The sequence below is a fragment of the Ochlerotatus camptorhynchus genome, unplaced genomic scaffold (genome assembly GCF_037179485.1).
Source record: "Ochlerotatus camptorhynchus isolate MF236.1 unplaced genomic scaffold, CSIRO-AGI_Acam_v1.1 ptg000157l, whole genome shotgun sequence".
NCBI classification, from domain to species: Eukaryota; Metazoa; Arthropoda; class Insecta; order Diptera; family Culicidae; genus Ochlerotatus; species Ochlerotatus camptorhynchus.
Window position 1 is genome coordinate 522,228 of NW_027040647.1, and position 18,668 is coordinate 540,895.

Sequence of the window (18,668 nt, forward strand, 5' to 3'; positions counted from 1 at the left end):
CCTCTTGAAGCAAGGACTCTGCGACACCTTAGGGATCACGAATATAGCCATCGTCCCAAATTCCCTTCACTCAATTTATTTTGCCAGCTGGCGAGTGACTGCTGACGAAAAATGAAGAAAAATTCGTTGTAGGCGATTTGTCGATCGTAAATATCGCCTTCCATAGCGCCTACCTTATAGCCTTCTCATTGCCCGGAATCGAGCAATGAGATGGGACCCATGCTAAGGTGATGACAAAAGATCTTAAAGATAAAGCACTTAGAAGCTCTTGTATTTTCATGAGAAAATACGAGGAGTGCTTTACCGGCCTCGTGGAGCGAATAGCCTCAACAGAACTGAGACTATCCGTAAAAATAAAGTAGTGATCTGGTGCAAGTGAGACGATATTTTCTAGCGTATAAGTATTGCCACCATCTCAGCAACATATACGGAACAAGGAGGTTGAAGCATTCGAGAGGCGCTTTGAAATTCGTTAAAAATACCAAATCCAGCGGACGCCTTTATTAGTGATCCATCTGTGAAGAACGATCTTGCGGAATCAACTTGGCCAAACTTTGCAGCGAAAATTGATGGAACAATCATGAAACGATGATGTTCCGAGATTGCGCGAATCTCTTGCGTCATAGATAAATCAAAACTAACTGAATTGCCTAAAGGTACGGCCAGGGTAGACGCGATTCGCGTTCAAAAGAATCTTATTATTTATTATTATTCTTTGCGTGAGTCGCATCGTGTCGTGTCGCGTGTCGCGTTTACCCTGGCCGCGGCCTAAGTCGGAGAAGCATACACGATGAGGATTATGCTGTGAAGGGCTGACATCCTGTGTTATGTACACGTAGTACAATGACATAAAACGAGTTTGAGGGTTCAGCTCAAGAAGCTTCTCAAAGTTTGCAATCACCAGTGGGTTCATAATTTCACACCGGGTGAGGGCCTGAGGGACAATTCCGAAAACCGATCAGAGAGTGGCAACATGCCCGCTAACACTTCGAGACCCATCGTATGAGTCGAGTGCATGCATCCTAACGCGATACGAAGACAACGATACTGGATACGTTCCAGTTTGATGATGTGAGTTTTAGCCGCCGACTGGAAATAAAAACTACCGTACTCTAAAACCGACCCACCACGTTCCGGTAATTGTTCGGAGAAAATTGATCCTATGTTGGCATTTCCGCTTCAGATACTCAATGTGGGATCTCCAGGTGCATTTGGAATCGAACCAAACCCTCAGATATTTGAAGGACATCGGTTTACCCAAAAGTTGAAGCTTCGGTTGTGCTGGGCTATGCTTCCTAGAAAAAAAACACAACTCAGTTTTCACCGTGGAGAATTCGATATCTAGCTCGATAGCCCAAGTAGGCAAATTATCTAAGGTATCCTGTAAGGGTCCTTGCAGGTCGACCCCTTTGGGCCCTGTCATTGACACTACACCGGCATCTGCAAGTTGTATCAACGTGCAGTTGTCACTTAGACAATTGTCAATTTCTCTGACGTAGAAATTATGCAAAAAAAGGGGCTTAAACATGAGCCCTGGGAGAGGCCCATGTATCTAAATCGTAAAGCTGTAGAGTTTCCATGAGATAAGCTCATATGTTTCTCTGACAGCAAATTGTACAAACAGTTATTAATTAAAGGAGAAAGACCACAAGCGTAGAGTTTGTCCGAAAGGCCATCAACCGATACTGAATCAAAAGCCCCCTCCAAGAACAAGCCATTAGCTCTTTTTTAGAAGCCAACTGAATTTCTGTGGAAAGCAACGCGAGACAGTCGTTCGTTCCCTTACCCCTTCGGAAACCAAATTGAGTATCTGAGAGTAGGTGGTTCATCTCAACCCATTTGTCCAAGCGAAAATTAATCATTTTCTCCAACAATTTACGTATGCACGACAACATCGCGATGGGTCGGTACGAGTTACAATCCGACGCGGGTTTGCCAGGCTTTTTAATGGCTATAACCCTCACCCGCCTCCCATCATCCGGAACAATATTAAGCTCCAGGAACTGACCAAACAAGTTCAACATGCGCCTCTTAGCGACGTCTGGGAGGTTCTTCAACAAGTTGAACTTGATTCTATCAGCCCCCGGAGCCGAACTGCCACACGAAAGGAGCAAGAGAATATATGCAATGCATTATATTCATTGTTACTTTTAATTTTAACGGGAAAACACCTTGATTTCCTTAACTGGTGCATTTTACCACAGGAACCCCGCTTAAGGTGTGATTGCTTAAGGAAAACTATTTAGGAGTGAATAGCTTTCCAATTAGAGTTCAGAACAGGAAAAGCAAAAGCATGACAATGACCATTGCCGGCCACGCCCATCTTCTCCGTTGCGGCCAGCGTGTGAGGCCAGCGACTCACCGACGCCCCCATAGATGCTACGGCGTTGGACATTGGGGTAGGATATAGGTCAGGATTCGCTTAAGCATGCGACCATTGTAATGATTTTATTTAGGAGGAGCTTGGGAGCAGTGTTGGAAAAGTTCGCGATATTTCACGAAGTTCACCAAGAGAAAAGTTCGCGAGTCATAGTGAGTTTTCGCGAACTTTTCCATCACTGCTTGGGAGTAAACCCACGATCTTCTACTCACTAAGCAAAAGCGGCAGCCGTCAACCTAGCCGAGCTCCTCAATTAAATTTTCTAATGCTGATCTACAAGTATTTGAAAAAAGGTTTGAGTTTGTGCAAACGTCCACTACGTGTGGTGCTACCCTGCCAGCTGTGTGTTGTATTGTGTCCTATACACTATCAATAAATAATAGTAATTCTACCTCCGCCATGGCAGGACGGTCAGTAATTCGATCGTGTTTTATTATTTGTAACCATCCGTAATACACAACGTAGGAAGAAGTTCTGCTCGTGCGCAATCTGTTTGATATATAGATGAAAAGATGAAATTTGATTAGTTATAATATAATTATCAACAGCGAAGAAAAACTGCGAAAACTGATCATCTGGATTCACTGCCAAGCATTCCGTGTATGGAACATAAGACAAATTTGGTCAAAATTGCCAATAGGTGGCGAAAAAGGTCCCAGTTTATGCACAAACCGAATACGATACGTTGGCTTTGATCAGAAACAATGATAATATGATACACGGATAATGAATCCAACTCAAACCCAAGTCCCGCTCACTCAAACCCGTTAAAAAGGCAAGTCACTCACAGAATAAGTAAACTTCCTCTCAAATATGAATAAATGTCACTTAAATATGAGTGATACCCACTCATACCCGAGTAAAAACCCACCCTCCATATGAGCGACCCACGCCTCCGCGAACTCGAGTGAACGGGCTTCAAATATGAGACAGATCCACTTGTCATGTACCCAAACTAATCCGACTCACAAAAGCTGGTGCAATTCGTGGTTCATTCGCCACCTCCACGTTCCGTCATCCATCTGCACTCCACCGTAGATGGTACGCAACACTTTCCGTTCGAAAACACCAAGGGCGCGTTGGTCCTCCACGAGCATAGTCCAGATCTCGTGGCCGTAGAGGACCACCGGTCTAATCAGCGTCTTGTAGACAGTCAATTTCGTGCGGCGGCGAATTTCATTCGACCGGAGCGTCCTCCGGAGTCCATATAGGCACGATTCCCTGCCATAATGCGTCTTTGAATTTCTCTGCTGGTATCATTTTCGGCGGTCACCAGTGAGCCCAAATACACGAACTCATCGACCACCTCGATTTCGTCACCGTCAATCTGAACTCGGGGTTGGAGGCTAACATTGTCTTCCCTAGAAAATATTTCTTTCATGTATTTTGTCTTTGATGATGGCAAGTTCAATCCGTCTAGCTTCAGCCTTCAGTCTGATGTACGTTTCCGCCATCATCTCAAAGTTCCGTGCCATAATGTCAATGTCATCGGCGAAGCCAAGGAGCTGGATGGACTTCCTGAATATCGTGCCACTCGTGTCTATCCCAGCTCTTCTGATCACACCTTCTAACGCGATGTTGAACAGCAGACACGAAAGTCCATCACCTTGCCGTAACCCCATTCGAGATTCAAAGGGACTCGAGAGTGTCCCCGATACTCGAACAACGCACATCACTCGATCCATCGTCGCCTTGACCAATCGCGTCAGTTTGTCCGGAAATCCGTACTCGTGCATAATCTGCCATAGCTGATCTCGATCGATTGTGTCGTATGCGGATTTGAAATCGTGAAATAAACCCGGTACTTATCCTGATAGTTGTTTCTCCATATTGTGGGTCTCCACTTCCTTTAGAAATCACCTAGAAATCCTGGTTACGTCTGCATTGCATTGTGATGATTTTTGGATTTAATTAAGTTTCTATAATGGACGAGTTGGAACTTCTTAGAGCTGCTTGGATAGAATCGAAATTCATTCGTCAGAGGACTTATGTTAAACAATCGTTATAAATTGAGAGTAGTAGGAAGGGAATGTAGAGAATAAGTGGATCAGTATTAAAATACTGATAATTGGTGATGTGACAGTGGTTGTCAGAAAAGGCAACTTAAAGTGTACCTCCCCTCGATGTCGATCATGGTATCAGCAAATTTGGTAGAAGCTATTGTTTATGTGGACATTATTCGTTTTTTACAACTCGGCAGTTGTTATCTCGGTTTAAAGCAAAAATTTGGTGAAAAGTGTTGAAATAATGAACACACTTTGCTAACATATTCTCGTTAAAAGCATGAAGCTCGCCTGGGCCGAAATTTTAACCTTTAGGAATGCATTATGCGATTGCTGATGAGTTGGAAGCAACTTACAAGATATCTGAGGTGGAAGTGGTTTTAATAAAGTTCAAATCGAAAAAAAGCTTATGCTATGGAATGTTCAATACATGCGAGTGTCAACACTTAAAACCGATTGTCGAGCTCGGCAAAAATAAATACTGATCCAACACGGCACATGAACAAATTTCGATAAAAAAATAGTTCACCAAACTTTGTACATACAAAAATTTTCGAGCACAACAAACACGGATAATACTATAATCAACAAATTTGCTGAGCTTTCGGTATTTGCCTCATACATTACTGATTTTCAGCAAAACAGCTGTAACTTGTTTAACCCGTGATATTATTGTTTAGAATTGATAATAAAATAAAAAAAATCAAGAGAATCGAGTGACATTGAAGTTGTGACTTTTTACATATAAAGATCTGTAACGGATATAAAATGAAGAATAATAAGGAGGCACAGAAAATCAGTTTTCTTCATGGGGTGAACAATGTAAGATCCGGAGTGTTCCAATTCAAACATGGAAATAAGTTTTATTATGCTTTCAGTTTACAGACAGTGGTGGCAGGAGCCGTGTTCCGGGAGGGTGAATTATTGCTTGTCCGGAATAAGTCAATGATTTTGGTAAAAATAGGCGATCTGCCGGCTCTTATTCTTCTCTAAATAGTGTTCACCAGTTGACTCACAGTTTCTAAAATCACGTGCTTGCCATCCAACAGTTGTTTTACGGGTTTTTCGCAGCTGCGATTTCAATCAACTTTGAATGCTGTCTGTCTGTTTAGAGAAGCAAATCAATAAATGATTAGCAAATCAATTATTTCGTTGCATCAATTTTCAACTGTCTGTCGGAGACGAGCCAGCCAACGGCTGAAAGTCTCCTTAATAAAAATATAAAAAAAAAAAAAAAAAACTGTTTACTTTAGGATTTTTTAAATTACTCAGCAAGCTTATCTTTTTCCGAGTACTTGGTGTGTGTGATTGGTTTGCCGAAATTCGTGTACGATATCCAATCAGTGGAACCCCGTCGCGTAGAATTTTCTTGCTGAGCTGGGTCTCAACATGTGCTCAAAAATTAAAAGCAAGTGTTTCAAATGCTAGATGGAGGGGAACCGAATGAATTTCTGCCTTTAGCGCAAAATCCGGAAACTCTCTAGGGAAGAATAAATCGCCTCGTACTATGCAGTAAATCGAGGTTAGAACGGATCGCTATGAATTATATTAACACTGGTTGGCACTTGTCACGTTCAAAACTTGTGAATTGAGAAATTTTTTGATAGTTTTCTATACCTACCCAGTTAAAATTATTTTGTTATTTTACACGAATTTCCATGCACATAAAAAGAGCATGCATATTCATGTAAGATTAAATTTACACGACTTGAAATTTACATGAATGTAAAATTAAAAGGCACTTGAATTTTACATGGATGGCTTAAGATGCACAGTTCAAAACAGTAGTGTAAATTTCTGTTCAGTATGATGCACATAAATGGAGCGTCACATATCATATAAGTTTACATTATATATCATGTAAAGTTCTGAGACATTTCATGCAATGTAGCAAATATTGTATACAAAAGCCCATTGTTGTAAACAACATTGTTTACATGTTGCTCGGTTGCGTGAATTGAAATACAAGTTTACGTGAATGAATGTAACTATTAAAATTCAGAATTTTTATCTGTGTGGGCTCATTTTGTAATTCTACAGGACATTTAGAATTACACGCATTTGGCTTTTTGAACGAATTTGCATAAAATTGAACTGATTGTCAAGTACGCGGAATTATCACCCACGTGTAATAACCCGCCATCACGGCACAGTACATATCCTACACATCCACCGCTGCATCAAAACGATCAGTCAGGAGAAAAAAGGAACCACGAGCGCATTTTTGAATGTTGTTCTATTTTTCCCTATCCATATTTTTGATTTTCGACACGAACTAAAAGTGCTCTCTGTATAAAACCGCTTTAATCAATATTTTTTCTGTCATCCATTTTCTATTTGTGGACGCGCGTATGCACGATAAATCGTTTCACATAACCAGAACTGAGCGCACAAAACAAAACAAATCGAGCGGAGAAAAAACTGTTGAATGTTTGTTGATTTAAATTTACACGAGCATGTAAATTTATAGGTTTTATCGTTGAAAATCCGATGTTCTTCGATAAGTTTTTACATCACGTGGTGATATTACACTGCAAGAGAAAATTAATCGAATAAACGTGTAATTTTATGAGTTTTATCATGTTTTTATTATGTGCATGGTTTTTAATGTAAAATTAAATTAAAACATAGTTTAAAGCGATGTAATTTTAAAATGGTTTTGGTTTACATGTCATGTAATATTCCTTATTTTTTGCTGTGTATTACTTCATTGAGTCGACACTCTGTTTAAACAAAGAACTATTAAGTAATGCAATAAATACCTTATGATAAATAATTCAAATAAATGAGTACAAAAATGACCAATTATAAACAGTAGAAATATACAAAAAAAAAACGCTATACAAAAAAAAAAAATGTTTGCTTAAGAAATTATGACTGCAAAAAATATATTATCGAATAAAATAAAATTAAGTAAGGAATATAAGTCTAACGTATTATCAACAAAAGTATTTACAAAACGTGAAGTGGTGATGCCTTCCAACATTCCACAGTCTGTTTGTAAAAAATATTTTTTAAACCATTCATTATTTTAGATTAAGATGATTACATGAGTGGCAATCATATTTCACGTAAATAAATATGATAAAAATGCAAGTAATGCAGCACATTTTATGTAACGTGTCGCTTGATGAGTGTAAACAGAATATTTTCGATTTCTCTTCTTTTGCACGCGTCCTTGGTTTAGCAATAACAAGCACACACAAGTCTTGCAATATTTCATTGCAAATTTCTGCTTCATGAAATCTTCCCACATATATAAAACCCAACCAAATGTAATAATTTCCACCAGTTGGACCAGATAACCAGCTCTGTATGAGACCAACAACCATCACTTTTACAAAACAAGTTCCCCCCTACCAATTCGCATGAACTGAATCAAACCAGAAGAGCTGCGCGGGATGGAGCGAAAAACAAATGTAACGAGTGGCAGCACTTTAGGAGTTCTCTACATGCATACATTATCCATCTAGCCGCCGCTTGTAGTGGAACTGACTTTCTCTCGAGTAGCATAGCAAGTTTTTTGTTTTGTTTTATGTGCTCCTTTCAACAGTGCTGTTAACAACTTGCTAGATAGATTAACGTAGATTTATGAGTAATAGAATATTGTTTGATTTGTACCAGGAAATTCATCGTCAATGCAAATGAATAACCCCTTTCAAATCGTTTTATGTCGTGGAACTATCCCTAACCAACCCTAACATTTAAGAAAGTGGGCGTTCAAGTCTCCACTGCTTTGAAGCTTGGTTTAAAAAATTAATCAATGTTTGGAAAAAAATGTTTCTCCCACGGATTCAGACTCGGTGCCCTTTTTGCCATATGCAGACATGTTTGCTCTTATGCAAATCTATTATGTAGGAACTGGAACTACCTTGACATCTGGCAGCCTAGACTTGAGAGCAGTGGCGGAAGGGGCTCCATAGTAATTAAGTACCCCCAGCATAATTAAAAGCGTTTACTTTTTCCTTAACTTTATATGCATTAATTTCATTTTTTGTACCTTCAACCTAGGAACCAAGTGTGTTTGCACCCTTCTCGCTCTTCTGCGTATAATTTGTTGAATATCGTGTTCGAATAACTATGCCATGTACAACACGGTTAGTGAGGTGCATTTTTGCACCCCACTGCCCTGCTACATATTTATGCAAAATATCTTCAGCGACGAATTTGGTGTGCCTCAGGTCGTTGGGGAGCTTTCTGTGTTATTTCCTTTCTTGTTTTTTGTTTGTTTTGTTTCTTCTGTGGTTGTTGCTGTATTGCTGCCAGGTTTAATAAGGTAAACGATAGTGGTTGCGAGAGCCATTACGGTGCTCCTCTTCGGATTAATGAAGCAACTGTAGCCAGGTGGAGATTTCAAGACTGTAGAAACAGCAAAGTAAATTACGCAAATATACACTTCATCATGGAGGTTTTCCGCTCGAGACTGAAAAACTTATGCAAAGCTAGAGTTGAAAGGTTACCTCGCCTGAAAGTTGGCAGTTGTCCGAAGAATAATTAACGAATTGGACAATCCTGCGGTGCTTTTTAGTTGGGTCTTGATGGATGAATTTGATTTTCTGAATAAGCAATCAATTTTATAAATGTCAAATTTGAGTGTCTGATTATTTTGTTTTCTGTTTTTTTCTATGTAGAGATTTTTTTCGTAGACAAGCGATGGCTTTCCCCGTCGCGAATTGAGCACATACGAACGGGGGACGGAAATCATTAATCAGACTGTCACTAATTTTGCGGCAAATTCAGCGGTGCAAAATCTGGCGTCTGGAGACAACAACAGTTATCCAGCCGTGGATTTTCTAGCAGCGCAGTGTGGAACGATGTCGTTTTCTCATCTCGTTCAATCCCCCAATGAATTGACTGGTTAGAATGCTCTACTTTGAGTGATTTTTTTTTGGAACACAAGCACAGTATAGTCGAACAAAAGATTCTGGGTGTTCGACAAAACGGTTCAGCACACATAAATTAGTACGCGTTAGGCCGTAATATCGTTCTTTTTGTGCTGCTGAACGATCTGCAGTATGGGCCTACAATGAGTAAGCGCTTTATTGCTAGTGGAATAAGATTGGTAAAGGGTGTCCACGATGAAATTGCCACACTATGAAATTGCTCTAACTTTTTAACCGTTGGGTAGAATTTAATGAAAATTTGGGTGGATTTAGTTCATAGTGCATTATTTACATCCTGCAAGTTTTAAAGTCCTGTGATCAAAACTCGCGGAAATGGAGTCGAAAGAACAGCTCGTGCGTGATAAAATCTTGCGCATTCATCACGAGAACAAGGATCTCTCGCATCGTTCCATCGCTAAAACGTTGGGAATCGCGAATTCCACGGTGTCGCGAGTGATTAAGCGGTTCGAGGAACGGTTGACCACCGATCGGAAGCCCAGAAGTGAAGGAAAAAGTATTCCGTACAACACCAAAAATCACAACCGCGTAGTTGGGGGCTTCAACCGAAATCCGAACGCCTCCGTTGGGGATGTGGCTAAGAAGCTGCACCTAAGCCGAAGTTTTGTCCAGAAGGCCAAAACTAAGGCTGGGCTTCGAACGTTCAAGGTACAAAAGGCCCCTAATCGCGACGAGAAGCAGAACAAGTCCGCCAAAACCCGTGCCAGGAAGTTGTACCTCAACATGCTGACGAAAGTTGAATGCTGCATCATGGACGACGAAACATATGTGAAGGCCGACTTCAAACAGATCCCCGGCAACCTGTTTTTCACGGCCAAGGATAAGTTCAGCGTTCCGGAGCATATCCGCACTCAGAAGATGTCCAAATTTGCGAAGAAATTCCTGGTTTGGCATGCCATCTGCACGTGCGGGAAGCGGAGTGCACCTTTCGTGACCCAGGACACGATGAACGGACAGGTGTACATAAAAGAGTGCCTCCAGAAGCGGCTGCTTCCTCTCCTGAAGGCCCACAACGTCCCAACAATCTTCTGGCCGGATTTGGCCTCATGCCACTACTCCAAGGACGTGCTGAAGTGGTATGCGGACAATAAGGTCAATTTCGTGCCGAAAATGTTCAACCCTCCCAACACTCCGGAGCTCCGCCCCATCGAGAAGTACTGGGCGATTATGAAGCAGCACCTTCTTAAACGACCTAAGGTAGTGAAGACAGTCGAGGAACTGAAGAAAGTATGGGTTTACATGCAAAAAACGGTTGATTCACAGGTTGTGCAGAATCTTATGGCCGGGGTTAAGGCCAAGGTGCGGGCATTTGCGTATGGACTGTAAATAAAATACGAGTAAAATGGTAAAATGAAGTTTAATAGTTATTTCTCAATCCCTGAAAATTTGATGGCAATCGGATGAAAACTCGAATTTTGCGAATCAATTTTGTGTGTGGCAATTTCATCGTGGACACCCTTTACTGAAAACTCGTACTCTCTAATCTTGTCTTCTTTGTAGGTTAGCTACGTATGCTTGATTGGAGTCGCTTGCTTGGCAATTGGGTGAATCACGTTGTATTGTAGTATTGTAAAGATGAAGCAAAATTAATAAATATTCTATGTTACTTCTGGTCTAAAAACCTGTTTGATGAGCGCTCTTTCGTTATCCTAAAGCAAGAAAAAAATATGATGATAACTGCATGATTGCCTGAAACCTACAAATAGAAACAGAAGCACAAGAGTATTAGATTAATAATAATATTAAATTACGAGAATACGATTCTGGACCTTGGCAAAATATCAAGACCCTTGGACTGGAGTTGATTTTCAAAATAAAGTCACTTTGGGGAACTAAATATTAAGATAATGTTCAGCAGACGTTAGAATTAATTCCAGGGATAACAAGAAGGAAGAACTTTTAGAATGTTTTGATTTGAAATAGGGGAAATGGCTCTAATGTTGGCCTATGGATCTAAGATTGGGCCCATCGTTAAAAATCTGCTATTTATCAATTTTATCTAAATGAACGCGTCATTGAGACGGTACTAAAGGATATTTTTGGTCGCTATTGAAAATTTAGTCGATTCCTGAATTTATGTATGGGCCCATATTAGAGACATTTAGGCCGACATTACATTCATTTCAATTGTGTGAGTTCAGATTAGATTTTTTTGGTAGTTCTGGGGAAATTCCATATTGATTGTGAAGAAGATTGCAGGTCCATTTCTAATGAATATTCTAATTAAGTTCTGAGAAGAATTTTGTTAGAGTTCTGATGATATTTCCATAAATTCGAGGGTATTGGATTCTGAGTAGTTTTTTTTTTCATTTCTCAACCGTTTTAACTACCTGGAAAGTGGAAAACAGGTCTTCTCGGATATTCCCGGGAGTTCGAGAAATAATTATACCCAATAACCAGATATGTTAATCAAAATGTTCATGTTTTAAGGTTCAATTTACTTTGATGCATTTTTTAAAAATTCAAAAGCAGTTTTTTTCGACGCATTATTTTAGATTGCAAAAAGCTTGCGTCATTTTGTGTAAAATATCAAAAGGAATCGAATAGTGCGAGCTTTTTTCAATCTTTTTCCCGATCAGAATTATGGTTCCGAAAATATGAACAAAAATGTGAGTTAATTATATTGATATATCAAAAACTCATCATCACTTTAGAATTTTACTATAAGATCAATGGTGGACATATTTAGACCCAATGATCACAATGTCCTCTTTCAGATGTACCGGATACCCCCGGGAAGTGGACAGATTCTGACATGCGCCGAAATGCATCGTGCGATACCTCAAATCACATGGAACTCAACATAATGATTAGTGAAGTATTTACATTGATCGTCCATAAAATTTCATTGATATTTATTTATGGAAGAAAAAAAGTGCGTATTCATATCGGAAAATTGAAATTTTGAAATGTAATCAAAATTTCTCACTCACTTTTCTCGACGATAGCTGAACCGATTTGAGTGGAATCACTTTTAATTTGTTTGTTTGGTCTCCCATGTCTCCCATAGAACGCTAATGAATTTTATCCCGATCGCACATTGGGTTACGGAGAGATGACCAAAAAGTGAAATTTTGAAATAATTCAGTAAAACTCACTCACTTTTCTCGAGGTTGGCTGAACCGATTTGAATGACACCACCAGTGATGGAAAAGTTCGCGAAAACTCACTATGACTCGTGAACTTTTCCCTTGGTGAACTTCTTGAAATATCGCGAACTTTTCCAACACTGGACACCACTTCTATTTTGTTTAAACCGTTGTCCCATAGAACGCTATTGGATTCTATCCAGATCGCACTATGGGATCCGGAGGAATGACCGAAAAAGTGAAATAATTCAGTAAAACTCACTGACGTTTCTCAACGATGGCTGGACCGATTTGAATGAAATCACTTCCATTTTATTTAAACTATTCTCCCATATGACGCTATTGAAATTTTGTCTTGATCGCACATTGCGTTCCGCACATTTGAGTTTTTCAGCGATAGTTACTATAGATAGTCAATATATAGACCGGCCAACGTGAGTTGACGTATCCAAACAAACCAACATGTTGGATACAACATGGCAGTACATTGACAGGTCTATAAGTATGACCGTCTATAACAGTCGTTCGTGTGGTGGATTTGAAAACGCGCAAATTTCTAATGCGTGTGGCAAAATGTATCGCACGTGTAATTTTACTAAAGGTGTTAAACAGTGTAACAGTGATTACAAAAGTGAAAAAACTAAAAAGTATGTAAATGTCTGTGACGAAAAAAATGTCTGTGAAAAAATTTAAGTCTGTAAATTCACAGACATGTCTGTAAATCTGGCATCTCTGCTGTGGGAGTACATAGTCGAAAAATTTAATATAATACGTCTCTTGAGTTTTTATCCCCCGTAGAATCATCGACAAAAATGAATAAATGCATTAGTTGAGAAATAGAAACATGTTTAGGCATTTTTTTTTCAATCTTATACCTCATCGTGCAAAATTTTGAAATCCGCATCATCATTTTTTTCAAGATGGCTACGAGAGGCCAAGTTTAAAACGCCTATTGGGGGTTTTCTTTTTTCTTTTACCAAAATGTTGGAAATTTTCTTACAATGTGATATTTTTTAAAGGCCATATCGATCACGTCTTTTTGAAAAATGAAGCGAGAGTCAAAATTCTTCGCTGCACATAACAAAAATATTTAAGATGTTTTGACAAAACTCAGGTAATCCTGACAGATCCTGACGCAGTAGGTCTCTTTTTCTCATTCGCGTTGTTTTCAAAGATCAAAATGTCATGATTACCTGAGATTTGTCAATCATGTAAATGTTTACACGTCGTGTATTGAAGAGTAGCCAAATTTCAGTGCAAATTTAAATAATTGCCCACTACGAACAATTGTGCAAAGCCTTCTCTGATTTCCATGAAACTTCAAGGTTGCATCTGATCGATACATATCAGTTGGTTTGGAAACGTTAGAATGTTATGCTACTGTCACTTAAATAAATTATGGAAGACACTCTCATATTCTGCAGCAATTAGTGAAGCAATTTCGGGTTTTTCCAGGAAATTTACATGTGAACGCATTTATCCTACAATGTAGGCCCCTACATACAGGGTGCGTGACGAATTTTTGCAGTAAATTTCAAATAGTAATTTCTCATGCATGTGCATCATGATTTAGATATATTTGGCGGCACTGGATAGCTTATACTGTCAGGTGTAAGATTTAAACAAACAATGTTGAGTAAACGTAAAGATGTCGAAACAAGAGAGCAATCTGTCAGCCGTTGTCGCTTTGTTGCGCGCCGGAGTATGCATGAAAGAAATAATTCGGTCGGTAAATGTGTCTGAAAGAACAGTGTATAATATTAAAAAAGGCTTGGGAAAGTGATAAGACGAAGCACCTGCTCATACTGCTAATAAAGCACAGAAATGGCTTACGGAAAATATTTCGTAAATTTGGGAGGAAGAAATTTGGCCCCCAAGCAGTCCCGATATCAATCCGTTGGATTATTTTGTATAGGGCGTCGTCCAACGGGATACCAATAGAACCCCTCACACCACACTTAAGTTGCTAAAAGCTAAAATCAAGGCAGTGATGACATCTATGGATCGAAACATTTTAAAACGTGCATACTGCAGTTTCCGGAAGCGTCTAACTACAGTCGTCGAAAGGGAAGGCAATTTTTTTGAATAAATTTATTTACAACTTCCATATGTTGCGAAAGAAAATAAAGCGCACAAAATTCATTGCTAGAATAACTAACTGGTGTATTTTTTCTCAAATATGCCATTTACTGCAAAAATTCGTCACGCACCCTGTATTTGCATTGTTATGCCTTATTTGTATCGATTTACAATGTTATTACCTATTACGTTCCATCTGAAATATTACGCTTGAACTGATCTTACGGTTCTATGAAATCTTCCAGGCAGGGTTGCTTCGATTCACTTCGCTATAAAAACTGAAGTATGGAATCATTGAATTCTATAATGATATTTTGACTTATAATCTGCAAGAAGAGGTTGAAAAGTATGTGTTCGGCACATACAATCTCAATTTCACTTTCAGACCGTCACAATCAGTGATTTTATAATTCGTGAGCGTTCACTCAGAGTGCAAAATTGAAACATATTAACATATTATTATAGCTTGCAATGAATCCATAATTCCAAATAATATTTTTTATAGCGAATTGAGTCGAAGCAATCCTGCGTCCAGGTGTTAATTGAGAGCTTAAACCTAGACCATTTTTGCATTAGTCTATTGTGTGGCAAACCGATGCCCAAGAAAGTCCTCAATAATGACCACTTTTATGGCTAGGCCAACAGAATGCCCCAAGTCAACCATTCTCACTATTTTTAAAGTTAACTGTACAAGGCAAACCCCATGCCAGAGACCCCGAAGGTCATTCGTCGTGAAGTTTACACAACTTTTCTATTATGCCGTTCAGTGCATTTGCACTTCAAATCCAGTACAGCTCTCGAACCAAAGTCAACTCTATTATCTTAATGTACACACCCACTTGAACAAAATACCGGACAGAGTAGTGCCTACGACGAGTTTTAAGCAAATGATTTTTGTCAGTTTTATTTTTGCCGGGCTCGAACTGGAAATGCGCGAATCAAAAACGGCACGCTGCAGTTTATAATTAAATTAATTTACTATGCGTGAGAAAAAAAAAACAGTCTGCCTCGGCGTGATTTATACTGACTGCTACACAGTTGTGTTGTTCGTCGGACTTTAGCTAGAGGCAAAAGACAAAAAAAAAACTATCTACTGAGGCACCATTCGTTAGCTTACGGTTACAGCAGCAACGGAAGACCAATTTTGTATTTTGTTTAGGTTGTTGTAGGTACATAATATACAGACTAGCTACGGTGGGGATAGTCGAATGAACTGTAAGTCAGTAAATGTATAAAGTTGCACGTTGGATGCGATTTGCATTGAGCACCGATCCGCTACTACCATGCGACTTTGTTGACCGTTGTCGTCGGTGTGTTTCTTGTGTCGTGTTTACACTTTAACACTGTCGCCTTTCAATTCTTGGCGTTAGATTTATGTGGCGGTAACTGGTTTCGCTGCATCTGGAGTTCAAAGTGGCAATGCAGTTTATGCTTGCGTTAGTTTTGTTTTGGTACTCCTGAGACAGAGAGTCTCCAGCCCCTCGCCTGGGATCAATCAGCTCATTGCAATTCTGGTGAAGATTTAAACATGTTTTCGACTTATGATTTTGAAACAGCTGGATTTCGAGTCTCAAAGTCGTGTATAACGATTCGGATCTGCCCTAATTAACTTTCACCGAAAAATGCCATTCATTTCCCGATTGTCCAATCAAGAGGGGAAAAACTCCGACGGGGTAACAGGCAAGGAAATCCAGGTCACCGGCATTTATTTATTTCACTTTTTCTTTCTTCCTGTGCCTGCGGATTGCGCGCATGATTTTCAGAACGGTTTCCTTTCCTTTCACTTTATAAGGTACCTGGGTATTACCATCAGACACCGACCGAGCTCGTTCCTGGTGTATTGGTTGTACATCGTAGGTATTTTGTGATACTTTTTTTTCGCATTGCACTTTTCCAGCATGGTGTTTGCTTCTTCCCCATAATCAGTGTCCGATAGATATTGCTATGCAGAAAATGCTTGTCTAGACGTTGAGTGAACAGGCGCTTGGTTGGGTTTTCTAAATGTTACACACTGACATAAACCTGGGATGACGGCTGCGACGATGGTGTGGAAAGCTGTGATTTCCGGATTACAGATTTCTGCTCTTTTGCTGTTGTATATCTATGTGAATTAGTGCCCACGACGATTAAAGAGCTACAAACGTGTTTATTGACTCGAGGAAAGCATGAAATGTCACCGGGCAATGTCTACTTGGTCGATTGCTTCCTCATGCTCAAGAAAATGTTGAACCAAATTCTTTACAGAAGACATTGCAAAGTGTCATTAAACCATAGCAATAGTCCGACTAAAACAGCTCACTTGTCGTTGTAGTTTGAAATGTCGATAGACTTCCTTATATAGCGGACATTTCCTGTCGCTAAACCTCCTCCTCTTATTAGTTTACCTACCTACAACAATGTGCACGCCTCATTTGTATATTAAGAAAGGTCAGCTTGCCGTTTTAAAGCAGTTTATTTACATTTGAATGTACACGCAAACACACACCATACTGGATACTAATTCGATTCGTATATTGTTTCTGTTCTTTTTCATTAGGAATTAAGGGTGAAGCCGGATTATCTCCTCACTTCGGCTTTCAACATATATGGGGTAAGTTCAGTTTGTTGAGTATTTGATTAATTCGATTACACTGTTTTGCAACAGTCATTGTTTGAGTTGACTCGGTCATTGAAGGGCTGGCAGCAAGTCACTTTTCAGTAGAGATGGTCAAAACGGACGACTCAAAACCGACCCAAAAAAAAGCGTTCTCATGGGATCGATATGTCGGTCAAAGAGGAACAGACATTACAGCAGCCTTGTGAATTGCCCGGATCGATGGATTTTTATTATGATAATATCGATATTAACAATATATGCTCAGCCCTAAGTAGAACTCATAGGCCCAAGTAGTTCGACTAAAAAATCACTAATCTAAAACCTCGCTCGAAATCAACCTAATTCGCCATTCCATCGCAGGGCGCGACCCAGTTCTTCCTCGATAGGTACGAAATTGTCTTGACACACATAATCAATCGAGGAAGGGTCGCCTCTATCCGGCCGTCATCATTCAGCCGCCGAGCGCTCGATCAAAACAAAAATCATAATTTCCATGCTCCAGCTCGGGCACGATGTAGGTCAGCAGTATCAATGTTCGAAGCCTGGTGGCCTGACTGGATGCGATGGTGGTGGAATCTTGCGTGCGTGGACCGATCGATGATGGGCTGGAGATTCCATATAATAATAACAATAAAACAATGTATCGACCCTCCCCGGTCGTTGAAACGCTCACGAGCCCTTCGGTTCCATTTGAGCGCCGCCCGAAGAGCCGCACGAGTTGGTCAGTGTGAAAGGGAAAATGTAAACCTTATTTTTTATCGATGGTTTTTATAGCTTCTCTCGTGTTTGGTTTTCTGTTTTGATGAGTGCATGAATATTTTCTCGCTGAAAGGAAAACCACATTCAAATCATAACAAATGAAGCACCCTCCGACGGTCATAATCACGACATAGCGTGCCGGTTGAGGTGTGGGGGATTTTGAGGCACGCGAATCGTTTTGGAAAATACGTTTATAAGTGTGGATTTGGTGCGTTTACTGTAGTTAGAGTGGGTATTATCCATTACACTGTAAATGTCAGTCTCGAGATTGATTTTTGATCATAATTTATTGTCTTAAAGATATTTCCCAACGCAATCGTAAAATCTTCATCAGCGGGCAGCGCATGCTATTTCTCACAAACCATCATTTAGAACCGGAAAGATTATGGTCTCTAAATCGGGCGGCGCTGTGCTGCGAATTTCATCACGACGATCATCGCAATCGAATACCCCGTATGAGATCATTCATTAGTAGAAACGAATTAAGAAAGCCATACGACGTTTTGGATGACACACAGACACATTAACAACAGCTAGGAATGGGGTTTTGCGTTTTTCTGCTTTGTAAAGATTGTATGACCAATCACATTCATTCGAGGAACATGTACAAATGGAAAATTTATGTCCTGAGGGGAAAATTATATCATGCACTGTGAACATTTGGTAAACTACTGCAAAAGCAACAATCGTTAGCCACATAGAGATTTAAAGCATACGATGGTCGTACAGTGAATATAGTTGAATCGGATGTTTTGGGATTGAGTTGTGTGGTGTTGATGAGTCATGTTGGAGGGAACTGAGTGACCGACTGTGATGGCTGATTTTAATGAGGATAACCTCGTGTATCACAGGCAGGCCACA

At 39.8% G+C, this 18,668-nt stretch overlaps 1 protein-coding gene across 1 annotated transcript in view; it reads left to right on the forward strand.

The window, feature by feature from the left end:
- Positions 1-18,668, forward strand: part of Spec2 (CDC42 small effector protein Spec2) — a 107,517-nt gene that overhangs the window by 25,625 nt on the left and 63,224 nt on the right. The window contains exon 2 of the mRNA XM_065222119.1: positions 16,989-17,042. The gene's annotated coding sequence lies outside the window, so the exon portion shown is untranslated. The remainder of the gene's footprint in view (positions 1-16,988; positions 17,043-18,668) is intronic.